The sequence below is a fragment of the Cetorhinus maximus genome, chromosome 20, assembly GCF_964194155.1.
Source record: "Cetorhinus maximus chromosome 20, sCetMax3.hap1.1, whole genome shotgun sequence".
Classification (NCBI taxonomy): Eukaryota; Metazoa; Chordata; class Chondrichthyes; order Lamniformes; family Cetorhinidae; genus Cetorhinus; species Cetorhinus maximus.
In genome coordinates, this window is record NC_135898.1 from 68,427,507 (window position 1) to 68,446,014 (window position 18,508).

The following is an 18,508-nucleotide window of genomic DNA, read 5'->3' on the forward strand; positions in this document are numbered from 1 at the left end:
TCATATCATCTGAAAACTTTGAAATTACATTCTGTATACCCAAGTCCAAGTCATTAATATACTTTAAAAAGAGCAGTTGTTCTAATACAGAGTCCCTGGGGAACACCACTGTATATCTACCTCCAAGTCTGAAAAACAACCTTACACCACCATTCTCTGCACTCTGTCCCTTAGCCAATTTTGTATTCATATTGCCACTGTCCATTTTATCCCAGAGACTTTAATTTTGTTAACAAATCTATTGTGTAATGACTCGTCAAATGCCTTTTGGAAGTCCATAGCCAAAATATTAAACACGCTACTTTTGTGAATCTTCTCCATTCCTTCAAAGAATTTGATCAAGTCATCAACCTGTTTTGTTTTTAACAAATCCTTGCTGGCTTTCATTTATTAGTCCATACTTTTCCCAATGCCAATTAATTTATCACAAATTCTTGTCTCTAAAAGTTAGGCTGATTGGCCTATTGTTGCTGGGTGTATCCTGGCAACCTTTTTATAAACAGGGTGTAATAATTGCAATCCTTCAGTTCTCTGGAGCCACCCTCATATCCAAGGAGGATTGGATGATTGTGGCCAGAGCCTCCAACAATTTCCACCCTTAAACAAGAACACAAATGATAGAAGCAGAAGTAGTCTGTCAAGCCCGCTCCGCCATTCAATACGATCATGGCTGATCTTGGGCTTCAGCTTTGCCATCTGCCCCCATATCTACAAACCCCTGGGGTACAAAATTCCAAAGATTCACAACACTTCGAGTGAAGAAATTTCTCCCCATCTTAGTTCTAAGTGATTGTCCTCTATGAAACCATGTTCCTGTGTTTTAGATTCCCCAACCAACAGAAACAACCAGTCTCTGACATCCCTCAGCAACCTAGAATACATCCTGTCCAAACCAGGTGACTTTTCTACTCTGAAGTAGACGGTAAAGCAAGAAAGAAAGAAATGCAATGTGACAACCTTTGAGGCACCACAAACAATTGAAACATTTGTATGATGGGTTTCCAAACTCTAATTTATGGAACCTTTGGATAAAAAGTGTACTAGGGGAAAAAGGTTTGCTGGAACATGAGAAAAACTTCAAATAGTGGAAGTTAGAAATAATGAAAATGAAAAGTCTTCTCTCAAAACAGTATCTCATTTTAGGTACTAACTAACTTGTGTATTTTCAGAAATTAACTTTTGGTTTATTAACCCAGCGTGTTTTCACACATCAATCTCGTAATACTATTTAGAAAGATACATGTATAGGGTATTTAAAATAAGAACACGAAAGCATTTACTCAGGAAGCAATGTTATAGACTGGCCTCCTCCTCTCTGCCTTTACAGCCCAACTGCCCAACCAGAAAATAATTACTTTAAAGAGTTCTCACCAAAATATGGTCGGCATGAAATTCAAAACACTTTTATCATTACAGATACCAGCATTGAGATTTTAATTAGAATAAAAACCCCCACAGCCTTTTCAGGAAACAAGGGCAAATGGATAACACGTTGAAGCAAGAAAGTGCAAGCGAAAGTTAATGGGGGGGGGATTAATCTGCGCAAACGCAACAGCTTCTGACGGAAGTTCATGACCTGAGAGGTTAAGAGAGTTTCTGTGTCGACAGTGCCTGAGCTGAGTTCATAGCTTCTTGTTGGTTTGGTTGAGAGATTTTGCTCTGACTGTTTGTGTGACACACCTGAGAGGGAAGCTGTGTTAATCAGGAACTCAGGTGGGCGTGGCCAGCTCTCTGTGGAAACTTTCTCTCTCTGTCTGCAGGACGCTGCCGAGGCTCCAAGTTCCCTGGAGGAGTGCGTGCAGCAGTAAGTCGCAGCTTCTCTCATCTCGAGACCTTTCTCCTTTCTGGTTCGAGCCATGTAGAGTGTCTGCGTCTTGGTGCCTCCCACGTGACTGGAGATGCAGTCGCGCAAGCTCAGCCCGGACACTTTGTATTCCTGAATGTATCCACATCAAAGTGGGTAGCGAGGCCGCGGGTAAAGCAGCTCCAACATCGCCCTTGCCCCTCAGCTCCGTCCCGCTGCTGCTCGAGCACACAGCAACTTTAATTGTGTGGGATAGACCAGCGCTGTGCTCTCCTGTCACTGCACCGATCCACGCTATTCAGCACAGGCCTTTTTAGTAGCTGCCCATTAACCACACAAATATTCGCTCCATGTGTAATGCTTTGATCAGAATTCTTTAAGCCGCACAATTGTGGCGCAATTAGTAGAAGCTTTCAAGCCGCTATTTTTTCCCCCCCTCATTTTTAGTGATTCTATTGACAAGCCCCAAATTAAAGCACACTGCTCCTTTAAAGGGAAACAATACCGTAGAGAGAGAGAGAGAGACACATGCACTCTTCTGAGTCCCAGAACATTATAAAAAGCCGTGCCACTGAATGATCCATAGTCTAAGGGCTTCTCTGTAGAGCTCTGCTGACTGACATTTCAATGCACAGGGTACACTTTGCTGACAGGAGGATCCTCGTGGAGTACATTCACTAGTCACCATGCAGTGCTGTAAACAGACTAATCTATGACTAGTGAACATAGTCCAGGTGGATATCCTACCTGACATTACTGGCACTGGTCTGTTTCACTTCAGTGAAGCATTAGTCAGTTGGGTTTTATGGAGATGTCCTTTGACTACCAATTATTATCCATTCTTAGAAGTATGTTAAAAATGAAATGCTCTGGGATGTGTAAGAAGGTAAGTACTTTACATTAACAGTACTTATCCCTGTGGTACTGTTCTTTGAAGAGTTTGCAGCATATATGTATAGAAGACACAGTGTGAACAGCTTAATAGCATTCTCTGCCATGTACTGTTTGTTGCTTTATATTGGAAATAATGGTTGCATAAACAATCACTTGCACAGTCAGTAGAATCCCAAGATTCTACTACAGTCAGTGAGTATTTCTGGAGAACTTTGTGATACTGTTTATATAAATCATTTTACAAAGTAGTGTTTACAATTATGCATCCATGTTCTCGCATCACTTTTTCAGGATTAGTGAGTTATTGGTGTTACCCGGGCTTTGATTAAATTGTTTCTTATGTTGTTACTTTTATTTATAATTTTATCCCTTTTAAAAAGGTAAAAGGCAAAAGAACACAATGTGTAACTGAAAAAGATAGATGTTAACATTAGCATTGTATAGTAATGCATATCAAAGAACAAGAATTAGATGTAGCAGTTAGAATTGGCTTCTCCTTTTCACTTATATTTCCCCAAAACTACTGCTGAGGCATCACTGTCAACCCACAAACCTACAGTGGCTCTTGTGAGCCTGCGTTATGGCCCTCGGCCTGCATTTGATCCAGTCCCACATTTCCATTCCTGATGTCAACCTCTGAATTTGAACAAAAAACAATTACCTGGAAAAACTCAGCAGGTCTGGCAGCATCGGCAGAGAAGAAAAGAGTTGACGTTTCGAGTCCTCATGACCCTTCAGCAGAAGGGTCATGAGGACTCGAAACGTCAACTCTTTTCTTCTCTGCCGATGCTGCCAGACCTGCTGAGTTTTTCCAGGTAATTCTGTTCTTGTTTTGGATTTCCAGCATCCGCAGTAGTTTTTTGTTTTTATCTCTGAATTTGAACATTCGGTGTGTAGGTTGGAGCTGGATTATTTAGAAACACTCCACAAAGCATTAAGGTTATTCTAACAGACAATCAGACAATTATGTACTGAACGGCCAAAATAATGGAGAGGCCAGCAAAATCTCCCTCTTTGACCAAGCTTTTGGCCAGCTGTCCTAATATCTGCCTACATGACTTGGTGTCAAATTTTCCCCAGCGGTGCTGCTGTCTTAGGATGTGTTTACTGTTTTAAAGACACTGTAAAACTGCAAACTTTTCTTGTCGAGTAGGACCTTCATTTCATTTGTCACTGACATGGGGTGATTGTCCTATAATGTTTTATGTAATTTTATGACTGAAATTAAGTACAAACTGCAGTGGGTAGCTGAGTGTACTGTTCACACAACAATGGTTGACTCTGTGGGATGCAATGATTTTTTTTCCAAGGCATTTTTAGAATTGCAATTTTTTTGGGAGGGGCTAATTGCTTTATTGTATTTGCTTCACCCTCTCCAATTTGTCTTCTGTACCGTACTCTATATTTTTCCAAAGGTCAGGTTTTTGACCAGGTTGCATAGACCAATGTCTCAAACATGGGCTCCCCAAAGCGACCAGCTGTATCAGCCTCTAATCCCAAACATGACGCACTTAAAATTTCATTTTTCATATGATATTGAATGTTCCTGAAGGAAACTGAAAATGAACAGGCTGCTGGAAGGCATGGAAAATTATGGGGTTCATTGCTGCTCGAATATGACTCTTTGGTCTTGGGTCACATTCAGCCTCTTGGATTGAGATGATGTGTAGGACAGGCTGATAAGACTTTTTTTCATTTCTGATCTAGTTTCAAGTTGTAGGTAATTAGTTTGGGGGGTGGGGGGGGGAAATTGAGAATCCAGTTCACTAATTATGGCACATGTACTGTTGTTAAAATAAGTAAATGGAGTTGCCTAATGATGGGTTAGTGAGAATTGCTGTTGAATAAATCAACATTTTGGAAAGTTTTCTAGATTATAGTGTAATTTCAGCAACACAATAATTGTCAAAAACAAACTCTATTACAACTGAAATTCACAGCAGTGATCATTTAATCTTGCTCCATTATGCAGTACATTTTTAGCTCTATCTTTAAAATTTAAGTGACTTAAATGTTATGCCTGTTTGAAATTCTCTCTGCCTGTTTCAGATCAGTTTTCATTCAACTATTCATGTTTATTTTTCCCCATAATTCTTGTGCTATTTCATCTATTTTCGTTGTGCCCATTTATTTACAGAATGTCTCTGAATGTTTGCCCTCAACCAAGGTGAAAGAAGTCAGTGCACAGGAATGGAATATTTCCAATTTTGGCAACCTGTGTCAGCATTACGGCACTGAAGCTGTGAATAGCACATGCCTGATGCAGACCGAAGTTCTTTGTTTGCTGTCCCAACAACTTAGTTGAACCATGAACAGATAGGAACATTCCTAACTGAACCCATGTGACATTTCCCATTTCAGTTTACGATTTGTCTCGTGGTGTCACTTCAAGAAATTCTGTACAAAATTTTGCATAGTTTTGTGGATTAATGTCAATTAAGACCTGAGTTTGGAATGCCCCCAACTCAATTTACTGATAATATGTATCAGTTGCGAATGGAGGGAATTTTCACCTTATCAGTCTAAGCTTACAAAGATCAAAGATTAGTAGCTTTGTGCTATTACTGATATTGTTACAATTATGAGGTTTATCAGATTGTTTTTGGAAATTTAAGGTAAAATGAAGGGGGGGGTCATGTGTCCTATTCTGAAGTCTGCCTATGTAGTTTGGTTGTTAGAGATCAAAGGAAGGCTTAGATTATTTTACTGGGAAGAAGGTGCTTGGAGACAATGACAGCAGCCTGTATATTAGCAGTGGAGACTGAGAGTCTCCAACATCCTAGAAAAGTGTTGAGAATGACTGGTTGTAAACAGTGTTGAGAATGACTGGTTGCTTTCAACTGTCTATTTGGTTCCAAGGTGAAAGAAAGTTGGACTCTCAAGGATAGTTAATTAGCCTTTCTACTTGCATACATCTACAGACCCATGTGATTCTCATTGCCATGGGGAAGGGCAGAGCAAGCTATTGTAAAGATAGGTTATAAGCTTTTCTAGAACATCAATGAATGTCGGTGTTTTCAGTCTGTCTGGATCTGGGAAAGAAGGAGCAGCTAGAGGCCAAAAAAGTAGCTATGGTTCACCATGCAAGAATGTGGGTGGAAGCTCGTGCTCAGATTAAAAAGACCAAATTCATGGGGAGTTAAAATGAGGCTGGAAAAGTCGCCTAGCTTGGGTGAGAGGGACAGTCTCCAGAAAAAGAAAGCCTTACTGTGAAAGACAGTTCTAAGATTGCAAGTTACCAGTTTGAGAAAAGAAAGGAACAGGAATAAACCCTTGGAGTTAAGAATCACTTTGCATTGATTCTGGGAAAACTGAATGTCTACATAAAAGTCAGTGTAAAGTATATGTATGAAGCATGTTTTCCCAGTTGGGCTAAGAATATGAAGTTGGGTATTCCACTCTGTGGTTTAAAGTATAAGTTGCCTACAAAGATAGTGTTTAGTTTATGTGTGTTGAGTCATGTGTTGCAGTAAAAGTTTCAAAATGTGAAATCTTGTTATGTCACTCAGCTATTAACTGGAAGTTCAAATTTTTTAAAAAGCTTTTAGTCTCTGCAGTAAATAGTCTTAACAGTAAATAATTCCATGGAAATCAGCAGCTCCCAAACACCTTGGACAATTCTCCTTATGCAAGTTTAGGAAGTAGATGTTTAAAGCTATTTTCCTGTGGGAAGCATGATCCTGTCCTTGTCAATAGGGGAACATAGGGAGCTTCAAGCAAAGGCATCTGATAGCAATCAGAAGCAGAAAACAAGGATGATAGTTTGAGTCCCCAGACTAGGAAATATTTGTGGTATTTTAACTGCTGTGCTAGAAACTTAGACATAGATTGAATTTAGGACTGTCCTTGGTCTGTATGGTTCATGCAATAAGAAACAATGTGTTGCATTTGCCCTGAGTAATGGGGAGCTTCATTCGTTTATGTATACAGTAACGTCCCTATAAATCAAACTTGATATATTGAAAATTTCAGCATATCAGATCTTTTGGGCCTGTTATTCGGCTTGTGGGGTCAAGTTGTTGTGAATTAACTTATTGCTTAAAAAAAAGCTGAGCCTTATTTGGCTGTGCTATTTACCTATTCCTTACTTTATGGATACCTACATCAGCCATGCCAGGTCTAAAGTCTGTGTGTTCAAGGCATGCCACATTGAGTCATGCTATTTTTTTCATGGATACCACTGCAACGTTATCATTAGAGGCTGAAAGGCTGTTAAATGCATTTGACTTACAATACACAATCTGATTAAATGTGTTCCAAAATTGCTGTGAGAAATAGGAACAAGAGAAAATTGACAAAAGGAAAAGTTGTGCAAATTAGAGCAATATTAGCTGTTTTGAGGAGGTTCATGCACTAAGGGAAAAAATGTATTTATTCAGAGGTATGGCACATCTTCAAACAGGATTTCATTGTGGCTGAAAAAGATAGGATGCAAAATTGATGGTAAAGTTTAGGCAAATCAACGAAGAACAATTAGTTTTTTTTGTGACTGGGAGAAACGTTGATGAAGTGGTTTACTCAAATGAGAGCAAAGAATCCTGCCAATGATGTTTCCTTGAGGAAAATGCAAGACAGTTAGTCAGGCAACTTGGATTTGTTGACGACAAGTTGAGAGTCACACTGGCTGTACAATTTCAGATTGTTACATCGAGTAGTATTTCAAATGATCAGTGGACCTCAAATCTATTACATTGGAAATGAGGAGATTAATTCTTATAATGGAATGAGATGACTGAGCGTGCAGTGAGAAACGATTGCCATCACTATGGCTTCGCAAATGAAGCAACTACTGAAGAGACTGTTGTGTTTGAGAAAATCAATAAGCCTGCAGATGAAAAATGTAAACTACAATACGATAAAGATGTATTTATTTTTCTCTTCATTCCTGGGATGTCGGCATCACCGGCAAAGCCAGCAATTATTGCCCATCCTTAATTGCCTTTGAGGAAGGTATGGTGAGCCACCTTCTTGAATAACTGCAGGTCCATGTACTGTAGTTGCATCCACAGTGCTGTTAGGAAAGGAATTACTCATTTTTAATTCGCAAATTATCTCCAAGTCAGGATGGTGTGCGGCTTGGAGAACTTGCAGGTGGTGTTGTTCCCATGCATCTACTGCACTTGACTCAGATGTTAGAGGTCGCTGGTTTGGAAAATGCTGCCGAAGAAGACTTGGTGAGATGCTGCAATGCATCTTGTATGTGGTACGCACTTTGCCATCATGCACTGCTGGCAGAGGGAGGGAATGTTTAAGGTGTGCCGATCAAGCAGGGTGCTTTCTCTTGGATGGTTTTGAGCTTCTTGAGTTTTTTAAAATTCATTTATGGGATGTGGGCATGCTGGCTAGGCCAGCATTTATTGCCCATCCCTAATTGCCCTTGAGAAGGTGGTGGTGAACTGCAGCCTTGAACCACTGCAGTCCCAGTGGTGTAGGTGCACCCACAGTGCTGTTAGGGAGGTAGTTCCAAGATTTTGACCCGGCAACAGTGAAGGAACGGCGACATATTTCCAAGTCAGGATGGTGAGTGGCTTTGAGGGGAACTTCGAGGTGGTGATGTTCCCATGTATCTGCTGCCCTTGTCCTTCTAGATGGTAGTGGCCGTGGGTTTGGAAGGTGCTGCCTAGTGAGCATTGGTGAATGTTGTTGAAGTTGTATTGGTCTAGGCAAATGGGGAGTATTCCATCACGCTTCTGATTTGTAGATGGTGGACAGGCTTTGGCAGAGTCAGGAGTTAGTCGTTGCAGAGTTCCCAGCCTCTGACCTGCTCTTACATTCACAGTAGTTATGTGGCTGGTGCAGTTCAGTTTCTGGTCAATAGTGGCCTCCAGTATGTTGATGGTGGTGGGGGGGATTCACTGAAAGTAATGTTGTTCAATGTCAGGGGGAGGCTCTTGGATGCTCTCTTGTTGGAGCTGGTCATTGTCTGGCACTTGGGTGGCCTGCATGCTGCTTGCCACTTTTTGGTCCAAGCTTGAATGTTGTTGAAAGGGTGGTAGAGGCAGAAACCCTCATAACATTTAAGAAGTATTTGGATGTGCACTTGTGATGCCATGGCATACAAGGCTATGGGCCTAGTGCTGGAAAATGGGATTAGAATAGTTAGGTACTTGTTTGACTGGTGCAGACTTGACGGGTCCTTATTCTGTGCTGTAGACCTTTATGACTCTATGTAAACATGACTGAAGTCTTAGAATGTAAAGAGTGAGGAATATTTGCATTTTTAGATAACTTGGGACCATTTGAATTTCAAAGAGATAGTAGGATGTTTACATCTTACTGCATGCAGACACAGGTTGTATCATTGTTTGAGGAATTGCATATGGAATTGAATACTATGCAACATCAATGAAGATCCCCACTTCCAACCTTATGATGGAGGGAAGATTATTGAAGCAGCTGAAGCTGGTTGGACCTTGGAGAGTGACCTGAGGAACTCCTGCTGCAATGTCTTGGGGCTGAGATGATTGACTTACAACAGCCACAAGCACCTTCTTTGCTAAATGTGTCACAACCTAGCAGAGAACTCTTCCCCCAGATTCTCATTGACTTCAATTTTATTTGGGCTTCTAGTTGCCACACTCAGTCAAATGCAGGTTTGAGGTTCTTGCAGCCTGTTCAGATGAAAGTGGGGGCTGCGGGGGAATGAACAAACTGACCAAGGCACTATGTACAGGAAGCTATTCAAGTGGAGAGAGTTAATAGGAATGTAGTGCTAGTAGGGGACAGTTAGTCAGGGGATAGACACTTCTCTGCGGTGAAGAGCGAGAGTCCAGAAGGCTGTGTTGCTTGGCTGGTGACAGGGTTCGGGACATCTACTCAGGCCTAGGAACTTGCAGTGGGAAGGGGAGAATCCAGTTATCGTGGACCAGGTAGGTACCAATGACATGGATAGGACTAGGAAAAATGTTCTGCTTAGAGAGCGAGCAGCTTGGGGCTAAATTAAAAAGCAGAACCTCAAAAGTAATAATCTCTAGATTATTACCTGAGCCACAAGCAAATTGGCTTAGGGTAAATAAGATTAGAGAGCTAAATGTGTGGTTCAAAGTTTGGTGTGAGAGAAATGGGTTTTGATCCTAGGGCACTGGCATCAGGAGCCGTACAGTTGGGATAGTCTTCACCTGAGCCATGCTGGAACCAGTATTCTGGTGAGTCATACAACTAGGGTGGTAGAGAGGGCTTTAAACAAACTAGAGAGGGTGAGGGATCATGTGAGGGAAGATATGATAAAGAGAGAGGGAGAGGCAAGGGAACAATAAGGGAAACGGTAATTAGATTGTGGCGGGAAGGAACAAAGTGTACAAACTTAAAGAGTATGCCAGCAGATAAGATTGCGAAAATAATAAAAAGGCAGAATTAAAGGCTCTCTATCTGAATGCACACAACATTTGCAACAAAGTAGATGAATTAATGGCACAAATAAAAGTAAACAGATATGGCTTAATTGCCATTACAGACACATGGCTGCAGGGTGACCAAGGCTGGGAACTGAATGTTCAAGGTTATTCAAAATTTAGGAAGGATAAACAAAAAGGAGGTGGGTTAGAGCTGTTAATAAAGGATGAGATCAGTGCATTAGTGAGAAAGGATCTTAGGTTGGAAGGTCAAGATGTAGATTCAGTTTGGGTGGAGCTAAGAAACAGCAAGAGGCAGCAAACATTGATAGGAGTTGTTATAAGCCATGAAATAGTAGTGGTAATGTAGGGCACGATATAAACCAGGAAATTAGAGGTGCATGTAACAAGGGTAATACAGCAATCATGATGGACTTCACATAGAAAATAATGGTAGGATTGGGCAGAATCAACATCGATTTATGAAAGGGAGATCATGTTTGATAAACCTGTTGGAGATTTTAGAGGATGTTACTGGCAGAATAGATGAAGGAGATCCAGTGGATGTGGTGTACTTGCATTTTCAGAAGGCTTTAGATAAAGGTCCCACACAAGAGGTTAGTAAGAAAAATTAGAGCACATGGGATTGAGGCTAATATACTGGCATGGATTGAGGATTGGTTAATAGGCAGAAAATAGTAGGAATAAATGAGTCATTTTCAAGTCAGCAGGTTGTGACTAGTCGGGTATTGCAAGGATCGGTGCTTGGACTCCAGCTATTGACAATCAATATGAATGAATTTGGATGTGGGGACCAAATGTAATATTTACAAGTTTACTGAAGACACAAAACTTAGTGGAAATGTGAGTTGTGAGGAGGATGCAAAAGGCTTCCAGAGGATTTAGATAGACTAAGAGAATGAGCAAGACTGAGACTGATAGATTTCTAGATATTAAAGATGCCATGGGAATGGAGAAAGTGCAGGAAAATGGCTTTGTATTAGAAGATCAGCCATAATCTAGTTGAATGATGGAGCAGGCTCGAAGGGTCGAATGGCCTACTTACTCCTATGTTCCAATGCCCTATGTTTGGATCAAGGCTTTAATGAGGTTAGGAGCCAAGTGGCCCTGGCGGAACACAATCTATATGTCGGTGAGCAAGTAATTGGTGAGTCAGTGCTGCTTGATAGCACTGTCAGTGACACCTTCTGATTGACTAGACTGATGGGGCAGTAATTGGCTGCATTATATTTGTCATGCTTTTTGTGGACAGGTCATACCTGGGCAGTTTTCCACTTTGTCAGATAGATGCCAGTATTGTAACTGTATTGGAACATCTTGGCTGGGGCCTTGGGTCTGTTGTGGAGCACAAGTCTTCAGTACTATTGCTGGGATGTATCTAAGGCCCATAGCCTTTGCTGTATCCAGTGCCTTCAGCCAGTTCTTGACATCATGTGGAGTGAATTAAATTGGCTGAAAGCTGGCATCTGTGGTGGTGGGGACCACAGGAGGAGGCTGAGATGGATCATCCACATGACACTTCTGGCTGAAGATGGTTGCAAACACTTCAGCCTTATCTTTTGCACTGTGCCCTGTGCTCTGCTATCATTGTAGGACTGCAGAGCTTTGATCTGACCTATTGGTTGTGGGATCGCTTAGCATTGTCTATAGCATGCTGCATCTGCTATTTAGTAGGTGTGCATATGATGATGTCAAGACCTGTGCTGGAGTTACAGATCTGGAAGTCATATATGCTATCATTGCACCAAGGCTTAAAAGTAAAGTTAGCAGGAAAAGGACAACAATATGCTTGAAATGATCAGCTACTCAAGCCAGGTGTTGGCAATGGTAATTGAACTGTTTGGATTTTCTGGAATATTTAGTGGTGGTGTTGTGGCACAGCACAGTACAGGCTATGCAAAAAAAAAGAAAATGTGCCTGCCAGACAACATTAAAAAAAAATTGATCTGGAGGTGTGCATAAAATAATATTCAGAATAAGTTGTAATTGTTTAAATGCTAGTCACTATACAGTACATATTGCAAAATATTTTATTAATGCCTTACATCATTGTTTAAATAAACCAGTTCATCTGTTGTGTGTAACTTGAACATTTATGGCTCCAATTATGTAACAAAACATTGCAAGTTTAAGAAGGTCCTGAGTTGCTTTATGAAGAGAAAGCATCAATAGAGCTATCCCAAGCCATTTTGAGGGAATAAGGGGTTCAAGTCACATTAAGGAGAAACTAGGAAAAATGGACAAAAGCAGTCAAAATATGTGCAGATGGGGTTCTTAAGTATGAGGAGAGAGTTAAAGGAAGAAAAGACTTGTACTGATATAACGCTTTATCATGTCTCTCAGAAACGTGCCAAAGCACATCACATACAATGAGTTACTTTGGAAAGTGCATCCAAAATTGGTATGTAAAGAAAGGCAACAGTAGTTTTGTATACAAGGTTCTTCCGATAAAACTGAGCTGAATGACCAGTTAATCTGTTTTTAATGGTATGCTAAGGAAGGAATGTTGACCAGGATACCAGTGGTAGTATGGGGTAGATGATGATGGAGCAGGTTGAAGACTGGGGCATGGTGGGGCAGGGTTTAGGAAGAGATAGTGATTGGCCGAATGGAGGCCAAAGGCTTCCTTGAGGGGCGGGGGAGCACCCTGCCTCATAATGGTCGACAAGGAGTACTATAAAAAGCACGTAACCTTCTGGGGCCGGCAGCTTCATTTTGTTACAAGTTTTCTGAGACATGAGAAATCTGCCCTTCAGCCATTAAATTTAAATCGAGTTCCTACTAGCACTGAGAGCCTAATTTAAATAAGTTACTGAAGTGTCCTCCCTTTCCAAGAAGGGACATTTGCAAGCTACACCATCTCCTGCTGTAGATATGGCAGCAGGTGCGTACGTATCATTTAGGGTCGTGTTTCGTGTTTTTAAGCACTAACACAGCCCCCTCCGCGCCCCCCCCACCCCAACTGACCACCTCCCATTTGTCGTAGCACGGAGGGGTGCAGTTAATATCAAGACCTAGATGTATTAATTTATTCCTTCATAAGATTTGGCAAGATAAATACAGATAAGTATTGGTTTCAGGTTGACTCCGGCTCATTGATTCATTAAAATCCAGATTCCCTTTAATACCATTTAAATGTATCATACATGAATCAATTTCGTTTTTCATATACTTTCCTACCAGATGGCAATTCCAAACGTTGATCACTCAAGTGAACGTGTTCTTCTGTCAGCAACCCTGAATTTAAGTTCTGCCATGTGCCTCCTTGTTTTGACTTAGCTGACTTTGAATTACTGTTCCAGATTACCAATAAATAGCTTATGTATCTCCTTTCAGTATTGTGCTTTTAAGGCTAAAGAACCCCAGTTTCACAATTGAATCATCTTATGCAATGTAGCAACCCTGTGGTTGTTCTTGGTATCACATTGTGACTGCTTCTCTTGTCTTGGTCATCAAAACAATACTGTTGGCACTATACAATGAACTATACAGTTTGATTATGACACCATCTGAGTTATACTCTGCAGGTTTAGCAATATAATTCAACATGTTTCTTTTGTAAATGCTCAACTAGAATACACAAAGACTCGACCATATCTTAACTTTTAATCCTTTCATAAAGTGCCATAATTTCTTCAATGCTCTACATTGTTCCCAACTAATCAAGAATGAGTTCATGGTGCAAAACAACAGTCCCACCCTTTTGAGAAACCTTTCCAAATGATATTCTCACTGTAGGGAAGGCTCAGCCCCCATGTCATAGGCAGTGTGCTCTAACCAAATAAGCTCTTTCAGTTGTTGCAGATTAATTATTATTTTTAATGGACTAATGATGAAATGAATCATTTAACAAAATATTAAAGTTGTTGCACAAAATTCAGTGAGACTGCTATTTTGACAGTGTAGTAAGTAGGCTTGAATCATGTCTTGCAGTTGAGTTGTATATAGTCACAAAAAGACCTTAACAAACATTAAGCATGTTAAATAATTACTATACAGCTGTTTCAAACGTTTATATGCTCCTTTAACTTAATAAAATGTTTTAAGATTCGTTACAAGAGACCAAGGCAAATACAGAGACATTAGGATAGGTAGTCAAATTTGTTGCTTTCAAGGAATATCTTGGAGAGAGAGGTGACATGGTGGAGAGGTTTAGGCAGGGAATTCCTAGACCGTTGAAGGATGCAGGGGATACACAAGAGGCCAGAGTTAGAGGAATGCAGAGTGCTTCAAGCTGTAGGGCTGGGGAAGGTTATTGAGGTAAGGAGAGGTGAAGCTGTAGAGGCAATGGAACATGAGTATGAGAATTTTAAAATCAAATCGTCATTGGACTGAGAGACAATGCAGGTCAACAAGCACAGGAGTGATGGGTGAATGTGAGTTAGATATTGAATGACAGAGCAGGCTCAACAGGCTGTTAGGATATGGGCAGCACGGTTTTGGATAAGCTTAACTTCATGGAGAGTAGAACATGCAAGGCCCATCAGGAGAGCATTGGAATAGTTCAGCCTGGAGGCATAGGCAGAAAAAGGTGCTGTTACAGAAATGGGAGTATACAGTTTTTGTGATAGAGGTTGTGGAATTGAAACCTCAGCTGTCAAATTGGACAACAAGGTTATTAGCGGTCTGGCCTCGCCTGCGGCAATGGCCAAAGAAGTGGATGGAATTGATGGCTAGGGAATGGGAGTTTATGGTGTAGGCCATAGACGATGACCTCAGTTTTCTGTTTCTTTGGAGGAAATTTTGGCTCCTCCAGGGCAGGATGTACAACATAATGGAGGGTTGAGAGAAATGGTGAGGTAGAACCGTGTTTCATCAACATACCTGTGGAAACGAATGTGGTTTTGGACAATGTCACCATGGGGCAGTATGTAGATGTGAAATAGGAGAGGGCCAAGGATATTGAGAACCAAGCATTTGAGAACCATGTGAATGTGTTTGTTATGCATTAGCAGGCCAAGCTTTATTTCTGTGGTATATATTTAGATGGTGTTCTGAAGCTATTCATGCAGAGGACACGAGAACACAAAAGATAGGAACAGGAGTGGGCCATGCAGCCCGTTGAGCCTGCTCTGTCATTCAATATGATCATAGCTGATCTTGGACTTCAACTTTCTTGCCTGCCCCCCATATCCTCTGAATGAATAAAAAAAAAGTCCAAAGATTCACAACCCTTTGTGTGAAGAAATTTCTCCTCATCTTAGTCCTAAATGATTGCCCCTTATCCTGAAACAGTGCCCCTGAGTTTTAAATTCCCTAACCAGCAGAAAACAACCTCTGTGTCTACCTTGTCAAGCCCCTTCAGAACTTTGTATGCTTCAATGAGATTACCTCTCATTCTTCTGAGCTTCAGAGAATATGAACCCAATTTACTCGGATTCTCATTATACATCAGCCCTCTCATCCCAAGGACCGATCTAGTGAACCTTCACTATACTGCACAGTTAAATAAAATTCAAGTGTAGAGACTAGTTCTATAAAATAGCCACCAAAGCTATGGTCATCAAACATTTTTGCAATACTAACTTTTCAGTACCTTATCCATTTTCTGTTGCATTGATTGTAGCATGCCTTGATTTTGATAGTTGGCTTACTTACCTGACTAGTTGTGTGTCTAGTTTTGCAGCATGGGCCCTCATTGCTGCAGCTAAAGTTTTATTAATCTATATTGCATCATTGGCTGAATTTTAATTTGTTTTTTAAATTGTGGAAGTGACAAAATTTGTATTTCAAACTCTATAGCTTAACTGATTTAGCGTAAGCACTCTTTTCATTTTATTCCAGAGTTGAAGCTTGCCTACATGCAGTCTGATTGTAAATGGCACTGACCTCAGTTTTGCACTGCTAGTTCTTGCCAGTTTGAGCTATTTAATTTTCATCTACCCAGCTAAATGTTTAAATATTGCTCTTGAGGGTCATTTAAACATTTGCATTGTGAATGTCCTGATGGGAAAAGATTGCCAGTAAAAAATACTCGGAAAACTTAACCGTGTGGTACTTTATGCTGATAATTGTATAAAATTATATTGCAAAATTCTAATGCCTGAATATGCATTTTTTAAAAATCACATTATATTTAGCTTAAGTATTGTACTGCAAAATCAGAAAATCACAAGCTAAGGCAAGCACAAGCCATGTGAACAGCATTACTTGCTGCAAATTTTGGCAATCATTTCATTCTAACATGAGATTGACAGCCCTGCAGGGGTGGAACTTACTCCATATGATGTCCATGGCATTTCCCATCATTTACACGTTAAGAGCTGCAACCATCCGTTTAGGTTTCTTTATGCTTCTTTAAATTGAACAACTTAAACAGCCAATAGTAGAGCTGGGAACGAACAGTGCATGGAACAAAGGATGGTGCCATTTGTAGACAAAATATGCATTACATGATTTGATCCTTACCACAGAAATGAAATGTTTGCTAAACAAATTGACATTACCAACATGAATTATGGCCATTAAAGCTATTCTGAGCTGACCTTCATTTAATAAGTTTTAAAAATTAAATTCCTCGTGTTACAATAACGGCACTTTATAAAATTTGCGTTAAAATAAAAATTTGCAGTGCCAGTTAAAACTGATGATCTCTTGAAATATTTTGTTAGTTAACCAAAGTAGCCTGGATTTTCTGTATCAGTGAGTACTCAAGCATATTTTTGGGGCAACCGGAAATTTTATGCGGCAGGGCCACTCTAGGCTGCTATTGGGAACTTGCTAACTTTTACTCATTATCTACTGTACAGATGCATTTAACAAATTACAGGTGCATTGTTGCTAGAGCAAACTGCGCCATCCCCACTTCCTCATGTAATTGCAATGCTCTGTCATGCCATGTTTGGAGTGAGGTGGCTGTGTTGATATGAGCCTCATGGCTCTGAAGTTTCCTTGCCCTTTAAGGACCACTGGGTAGGCTGCTCAATTCATGGTACGAACAAGAACAGTGCGCTCAGCTCTCCCTATTTGTGCCTGAAAATTGCAAATGGAGTCCTGCAATCGGCATATGACTCCCCAGAAATATTGTCAGGCGGGTCTTTGTCATTCAAGGGCGACAGAGGTGCCTTTCCCCGCAAAACCCATTCCACCCCCTATTTTCTGCTGTTGGTCTTTTTTTAAAGGTGAGAAATGGCAGGTGGAACTTGGAAATGGTCCCTTAGTTGCTTCTACAATCACTAACACTACAACTGAATTCTACATTCTCACAATTTTCTGTGTAAAGAAGGTCCTATATCTTGTTCTAGACCGCTGAGCTACTGTAAACAGTCTAGTTAATTAACTCCATCAAATCCATTCATAACTTTTTCTATTTCTATCATATCGGCTAGTTCAATCATAAATTCTTCAATTTTTCACGTCTTTCTTTATATTTGTATTTCCTCATACCAGGCACTAACTGCTTGCTGAAGCCTTAATATCCTTCCTGTAGTGTGGAGCCTGATTCTGCACACAGTGCTCTTAACTAAGGGCTTATTAAGGTTTTATATTACTACTTGTATTTTAAAATCTGTACCTCCTGTGATAAACCCCAGGATTTTTAACGACCATATCAACTTGATGTCCTGCTTCTAATATTCTGTGAACATGCACCCCCAAATATCAGTGGTCTTCCACACTTCTGAACCGAGATTCATTCAGAGCATGATTATTACTTATTTTTTTTACCAAAATATATCACATTGTATTGACTGAACTTCATATTCACTTTTAATCTATTTCATCATCTCACCAATATTTCTGTGAAGCTTCCTGTGTTTTCCCAAAGAATTAGTTATACCTGCTATTTTGGTATCGTTTACAAATTTAACTAGGTGTATAACCAAATAATTGATGTACACAGTGAACAATAGTGGCACCAGAACTAACTGTGAGGTAATAACTACCTGCTTTCAATCACTTTTAAAACTTGATCTTAACTCCTATTCTGTTTTCTTCTTTCTACAACAGCATCTTGAATTTGTATAGCACTTTTCTCTAAGGTGCTTCACAGAAACATTATTAAACAAAATTGAAGTCTAGACAAATAGCCAAAGATTGGTCATAGAGCTAGGTTTTCAAGAACATCTTAAAGGAGGATAGAGAAGAAAAGAGAAGCAGAGAGGTATGCCCAGAGAATTTCAGGACTTAGGGCCTAGGCAGCTGAAGACACAGCCGCCAATGGTAGAACAGTTAAGGTTGGATGGTCAAGAGGCAAACTAGATGAGTGTGGATACCTTGGAGGGTGTGGGGCTGAAGGAGATTACACAGCTGGGCAGGAACAAAGCCATGGAGGGACTTGAGAATTTAAAGTCGAGCCATTGCTTGACCAGCAGCCAATGTAGATCAGTGAATAATGACACTGGTAGTGAGTTTTAGATGACTGAAGATTATTACATGTGGGAGACTGAAGTCAGGAGTGTGTTAGAATAGTCAAGTCTAGAGGTATCAAAGGCATGGATGAGGATTTCGGCAGCGGATG

The 18,508-nt window shown here is 40.4% G+C and overlaps 1 protein-coding gene across 1 annotated transcript in view; it reads left to right on the forward strand.

The window, feature by feature from the left end:
* The first annotated feature begins 1,748 nt into the window (after window positions 1–1,748).
* The window catches only part of LOC144694453 (methylated-DNA--protein-cysteine methyltransferase-like), a 388,079-nt gene continuing 371,319 nt past the window's right edge, over window positions 1,749–18,508 (forward strand). The window contains exon 1 of the mRNA XM_078564883.1: window positions 1,749–1,804. The gene's annotated coding sequence lies outside the window, so the exon portion shown is untranslated. The remainder of the gene's footprint in view (window positions 1,805–18,508) is intronic.